At 42.9% G+C, this 7,095-nt stretch overlaps 1 long non-coding RNA gene across 1 annotated transcript; it reads left to right on the top strand.

Moving 5' to 3' along the window:
• Window positions 1–1,968: 1,968 nt before the first annotated feature.
• LOC133419199 (uncharacterized) lies at window positions 1,969–6,811 on the top strand. The gene is made up of 3 exons (XR_009770499.1): window positions 1,969–2,102; window positions 6,602–6,667; window positions 6,771–6,811. It is a non-coding gene; the product is annotated as an uncharacterized LOC133419199 (long non-coding RNA).
• The last annotated feature ends 284 nt before the right edge of the window (window positions 6,812–7,095 follow it).

Raw genomic sequence — 7,095 nt, 5'->3', positions numbered from 1 at the left:
GTAGCCTGCGTTTGTCAAGACAAAAACAAGCAACAAGTCAAGACATAGCCGCAACAATGGCTACGCCTGCGTCAGGAGAAGAAAGACAATCCGCTGAGTCGTCTGAGTCTGATAATGAGCCGGACTCGGAGCAGGGACTTTCACAAAATCCTTGGCCGGATCTTAACTCAATGTTTGAGAAAAATTTTGTAATTTACTGATGTGGAAAATAAGAAATTTACTCTTACTCTTACTTTTACTTACAGTAAGTACTTACTTACTTAAGTAAATTTAAAAGCATTTACTTTTGGATACTTAAGTACCTTCAAAAGCAAGTACTTTTCTACTCTTACTCGAGAAATATTTTGACTGAGCTACTTTTACTTGTAACGGAGTAAATTTTGACCAGTAGTATTTGTACTCTTACTCAAGTACTGGGGTCGAGTACTCTGTCCACCTCTGCTCAGGACCAACCAGAGGAGACCAGCTGGACTCGAGATCATCTCTGGATCCTCCGGCTGAGTCAGCTTCATCTTGGATCATTTCAGGATCCTTCCAGGATCCTAGCCGGACCACGAGCCAACGGGATGTAGAAAGACAGCTCAAACAAAGATTAGTGTCACTCCTAATCCAGTAGGCCCGACCGACCAGGACTGATCAGAACCAGCTTGCAGCAGGTCAAGCAAAGCTGTGCTAATCACACGGCGACTAAACGCTGCCGTCATTTCTGATCACCGCACCTCTGGTGTGAGTCAGAGATGAGGATGTAAATTAATGCAAAGTAATATTAATTAGAATCACACTTTAGCATAAACTAAGCTGAAAAGACTAACTGTGATTGACATTTTTACTGGAATTTGATTCATGAAGTTGAGCTGAGGTACTTTTTTTCACAACTGTAATCGAAACATTCACAAAGTCACAACTCTGTGGAGCTACAGGTCCGTTAACTCTGATTACCCTCATTTCATGCCGGTCCCCAACCGGTGCTGATGGTGGCAGCTCTGTGTTTCCATGGCAACCCTAGATTCGCTTTTTCTTGTCTGCGATTGGCCGGTCAGTCTGAAATATTCTACCCTCAATATAAGTTTAATAGAAAACTGGAGGAGGCTGATCAAAGGATGGAGGGATAATAAGAAAGATGGAAAATGGAAAATAAATGGGATTAGAGAAGGGGAAGAAAGACGAGGATGAAGGGAGGAAGTCAAAAAATTAGACCGAGACTTCAAACGAAACTGATACCTACCGCTGAGTGTTTACAAACACACACACACACACACACACACACACTACACACACACACACACACACACACAGTTAATCTCCATTCTGATGCAGATGAAGCATCCCGTTATATCCTGACTAGAAAAGAGGCGAGAGACATTAACAAACCAGGAGAGAGCGTGAGATGATGAAATTCACTGGTTGTCATAGTAACAGCAAACTGCCAGTCACCTCCTTCCAGGTGGTCTGAATTTGTTTTTGTTTTTCCCATATCTGAGACTGATTCAGTCTTTATGTGCAGTTAAGAGCGTGTGATGATCCCAATGAATAAATAATGGGGTTTTTTGTAGGTTTTTAATTAAGAGACAGCTGCCTGCATGAGAGTAAATGAGGCTAAATATGGACAAAATGTATGTTTAGGGTGAGATACACATCACTGTGTGTTAAAGAAACGCCTTAGACAAATGTTAAAACGTTCTCGGGATGACTAATGCTCAGTTAAACTAAACCCCTAGCTGATTTAAACTAAAGATTTAACTGATTTAGCTGATTTAGGCACTTATCCAATGTGTTTAGGGAGAGCTGAGGAGGTTTTGGTAATGTGAAACAGGCCCAAATCATGATGCTCCCCCCATCGTACCTCACAGTTGGGCTGATGTTTCCCAAACAGTCATTTTCAGTTTAGGGAGGATATTTTTGTTGAAATGTGTTTTCGTTAAACAAACTGTCAGTCACTGAAATTAAGTCACTCTGTAGGTGGAGCTCATTGCGATATGGCAAGGCTACCCATACAGAGGCAGAAGGAGGCGTGGCCTTTTATTCTACCCAATCAGCAGCAGAGAGAGGCCTTGCAACATCCAGTTATCAACCATAAACGAAGACCATCTCCACCCACACAGGTATAGATTCATCGATTTTCATTGTTTTTCATTAGCCAGATGCCTAAAACCAGGGATTCAGAGCACAAGGGTGTGTTGGTGTGCTGGTTGAGGTCCTCAGTCATTCAGGTCGTTATAATCCACAAAGTCTTGAATAGAAGCCAGTTGGACTCCTTTTCCCAGAGCTTGAAGTCTTATAAACAGACCGTGAAATTAGAACCAGGAAAAGGAAGTCCAGTTGCTTTTTGTTCAAGCTTTTGGGAGCTCCGAAGCATCCAGGTCTGAACTTCTACAGAGTCTTATTCATAAATAAGCTCTGGTTTGGAGACCAGCAGTAGGTAGTTGGTGTGGTAACCTGAAACCAGGTTATTTGTCCTAACACAGACCTAGTGTTAACACAGGAAGTGGATCACTGTCTTTTGGAAGGAGTTGGCAGGGCCAGTAGCCTAAGCACGGAAGCCCAGACTATCCCTGTCCCAGGACACTTTGTCTAACTCAGGGGTCGGCAACCCGCGGCTCTAGAGCCACATGCGGCTCTTTAGCGCCGCCCTGGTGGCTCCTGGAGCTTTTTCAAAAATGTTTTACTTTTTTTCTTCTTTTTTTCCTTTTTCCTTCCTTTTTTTCCTCTTTTTTTCTTCTTTTTTACTTTTTTCCTCTTTTTTTCTTCCTTTTTCCTTTCCCTTTTAATCTCGACATATCGACTTTTACTCGAAATTTTGACTTTTTCCTCGACATTTCGACTTTTTTCTCAACATTTTGACTTTTTTCTCTAGATTGTACTTCAACATTAATCTTGACATTTCGACTTTTTCTTGACATTTCGACTTTTTTCTCGACATTTCAACTTTTTTCTCGACATTTCGACTTTTTTCTCCATGTGCATAATGAAAAAATAAATATTCCTCCTCTAAAATATTATTTTTATTTTTCTCCTGCCTGGCCCCCCATAGATTTGTGTAACAAAAAGAGTCACATGGAAAGACATTAGCAGCTACATTTGCAGCCGAGGACCCAGTTCTAACTAATACAGAAACATGCAGCATGTGTTTTCTTCATTCTAAGGCTGATACAAGACTTTTCATTTTTTGCGGCTCCAGACATATTTGTTTTTTGTGTTTTTGGTCCAATATGGCTCTTTCAACATTTTGGGTTGCCGACCTCTGGTCTAGCTCATCTGTGGGGATCCCAAGGCGTTCTCAGGCCAGCCATGAAATACAATCCCTCCAGCGTGTCCTGGATCTTCCCCGGGGACCGGTTCCCTGTGAGATATACCAGGAGGATCAGGGAGGCATCTGGGAGGCATCCTCACGAGATGCCCAAACCACCACAGAATTTCTTGGTACACTATAAGGCCCTGACACACCAAGCCGACTGTCGGCCGTCGGGCCGTCAATGAGCGTCGGTGCGCGTCTGTCGCCGACAGACTGTCGGCCTAGTTTTCCCGGTGTGTCCCGCACGTCGCCACAGGTCGGCCGCTCGTCGGCAGCTTTCCAGCCGATTCGACATGTCGAATCATCGTCGACCGTCGGTCAAACAGCTCACTCTGTGATTGGCTGTTCAGATCTGCGGACTGAATCCAAAAAAGAAACATGGCGGACATTTCTTATTTTTTAGTGAATAAAATCAATATTTTGAGTTAGTTTCTGCATAAAAATGCGTTTTGATTACATTTCTAGCTAAAATATATATTTTACTTTCATAATATTCACTCAGTGAATGTACATAATCACTCGTTTTCCCCGTTGTTGCAACCTCGTCGGAATAAAGGCTGATTTATGGTCCCGCGTTACACCAACGCAGAGCCTACGGCGTAGGTTACGCGGCGACGCGCGCCGTACGCCGTTCCCTACGCCGTACCCTACGCCGTACCATACGCCGTAGGCTCTGCGTTGATTTAACGAGGAACCATAAATCAGCTCCCGAGCCGGCAGGCAGAAATCCTGAAATTTTCAGAGCAAATTTCTTAACAGGCGTAGCTACAACTGTTAGATTTCATCTATTAAACCAACATTTATTTTCCTAAATGATTTATTTCAGCCAGTGGTAATTCTCCACAGAGCTGCAGGTTTCTCCCCGGGACGACGGCAGGTTGACCTGGCGATCATGTCTGTACGTGAGCTGCTGCTGCGCCCCGGACCGGCGGCTCTTCTCCGAAAACATCGCAGCAAATTGAAACGCAGTCTGCGCAGAACGTACATGCTAGTTGGCCGTTGGGTGTCGTCTTTGCGGTGTGTCAAAGTGCTTCTTTTTGAGCCCGACCCAGCCCGACACAGGCGACGCGAGGCGACACAGCAGTCGGCCGACAGCGGGCGACGTCGGGTTGGTGTGTCCTCGGCTTAAGGAGCAGAGGAGGTCTGGTTGGGTAGCCTCAGGTTTCCATTTCTGCTTTATGCAGATGATGTGATCCTGTTGGTGACAGCAACGCAGGTTTTTTTATCTCTCGCTGCAATAATTTGCAGCCAAATACGAAGCAGAAGGGATAAGAATCAGCGACTCCAACTGACTCAATGGTTGATTGGAAAAGAGAGAAATTCCCTCTCCTAGTTGGAGACAAGGTTGAGGTCTGTGTTCCTACGTTCACCTAAATGGATCATCAAAGTTTGGCCAATGGTTACCAAGTGCCACGTGCATTTGTAGACAGTTATCACACCTAATAGTGCAGTAGGCTCGGTACAATTGGGGAATCGCTTTGATTAGAGTTGCAACATTCAGCTGGTCTGAGTTAGCTTCCACACTAAACTTTGTCATACAAACAAAACTGGGGAAAAAGAATGCCTTACCACCGGGACAACAACAGAGTGGAATAAGATATTGCCAACCTCACACACAAGCTTAGACTTCTTTCCCACCAGAAAGCTGACAATCCAAGTCCCAGGATCCAGTTTCAGCACCCAAGAAACAACAAGGCCCATGACTTTGACTGCTACTTGTGCCAAATTATACCTGATGCATCTGGCTGCTCTGGACGGTGATGTGTCCATAGAATGCGGTACCCATGGTTGTCTTTCGTGCTTAGCTTGGCTAAGATCCTACCTGGGTTGAGATGGTCTCTATTAGCGGATTTGGATTCGTGTAGGTCCCATGAGGTTGGAACTTGAGCTGGATTTTCATTACGCTTTTTCACATAACGAAAGCAAAATTCTGAATTTGCAATAAAGGTACCACTGCGTACATTGAATTTTTTTGATGAGTGTAACCGTTCTAGTCTCTGTATCTCTGTAACTCCATATCTCATCCTTTATTCTCTTCAAAACAATGAAAAAGAAGATCTCGACCTTGAAGATGATGGAGGAAAAACCCTTCTGTAATGCAGTAATGTATAATTAGGTAGTGTTACAGCACAACTACATCATATTAATGAGAACATGAACAGCTGGAAATTAGATTTTTATGACTTTAGGTTGACCGGCTATGTCACATTCAGCGCTGCCAGAGAAGTAGATAGTGGATAGTAGGGATGGGCGGTATGGACAAAAAAATTTATCACGATAATTTCTGGCATTTATCCCAATAACGATAAAAAAAATACCAATACAAAAAGTGTCATCAACGGGAATCTTTCTTTCTTTCTTTCTTTCTTTCTTTCTTTCTTTCTTTCTTTCTTTCTTTCTTTCTTTCTTTCTTTCTTTCTTTCTTTCTTTCTTTCTTTCTTTCTTTCTTTCTTTCTATCTTTCTTTCTTTCTTTCTTTCTTTCTGGCATTTATCCAAATAACGATAGTCGTTTCTTTCTTTCTTTCTTTCTTTCTTTCTTTCTTTCTTTCCTTCTTTCTTTTTGGCATTTATCCCAATAACGATAGTCGTTTCTTTGTTTCTTTGTTTCTTTGTTTCTTTCTTTCTGGCATTTATCCCAATAACGATAGTCGTTCTCTTTCTTTCTTTCTTTCTTTCTTTCTTTCTTTCTTTCTTTCTTTCTTTCTTTCTTTCTTTCTTTCTTTCTTTCTTTCTTTCTTTCTTTCTTTCTTTCTTTCTGGCATTTATCCCAATAACGATAGTCGTTTCTTTGTTTCTTTGTTTCTTTGTTTCTTTCTTTCTTTCTTTCTGGCATTTATCCCAATAACGATAGTCGTTTTCTTTCTTTCTTTCTTTCTTTCTTTCTCATTTCCTCAATTTATCGTTTTTACCGTGAGATGGCAAATTCTTACCGTGGGGAATTGTATTGACGGTTTATCGTGAACGGTAAAATATCACCCATTCCTAGTGGACAGCCTCATGGTTACAGATGTGGGTCTGGATGACCCAGGTTCAAGTTCCTTAATTACAACCAAGGTGAACAAAATGGTCCTCTGAGCAAGACCCTTAACCCTTACTGCTCCCCGGGAGCCAACCTCTTCCATGGTCCTTTCAGCTGCTGTGTGTTCATTACTGCATAAACCCCAGTCTGATCCACTTACTTTAGAAACAGTATCAAGGACATTTATTCCCAAAAATCAAAGCATGCCAGGATAATTTGGGTATGCAAACCCCTCCACTACAATTATATGGTGACCCAAGTAAATGTGTCCTTCTTTCTCTTTAAATAGTGTCCATTTGGACCTTTGTATCCCTCAAAACTCTGCATTGAAAGGTGGATGGTTTCTCCTCTCCAGGTGAGTCCATTTGTCCGTCACCCTCTCCATCTGCCAGTTTCATCTAATCCCTAATTCCTCCTTTTTCATAATAAAAGTTCAACACTTTGTTTTTTCTACACAGTTTTCTTCCAGATTAACTTTGGTGACCGACTACAGACGCAGTAAGATCCACTATTATCTTTCTGTCATCCTTCCTTCCTTCCACCCACCCACCCATCCATCATGCGTCCATTCATCCACTTCCGCTTATCCGAGTTTGTGTTGCGGGTACAGCAGCCTACGCAGACGGCCCAGACTTCCCTCGGGGCCGTCTCCTCTAGCTCCTCCTGGGGAATGCCAAGGTGTTCCCAAGTACGCTAAGAGACATAAACTCCAGCATGTCTTGGGTCTGCCACAGACCTCCTCCCGGTTTGACATGCCTGATACATCTCCGTGGGGAGATGTTC

The sequence above is a fragment of the Cololabis saira genome, chromosome 19 (genome assembly GCF_033807715.1).
Source record: "Cololabis saira isolate AMF1-May2022 chromosome 19, fColSai1.1, whole genome shotgun sequence".
Classification (NCBI taxonomy): domain Eukaryota; kingdom Metazoa; phylum Chordata; class Actinopteri; order Beloniformes; family Belonidae; genus Cololabis; species Cololabis saira.
The sequence above is the reverse complement of the archived record's forward strand: the minus strand, read 5'-3'. Positions and strand labels throughout refer to the sequence as shown.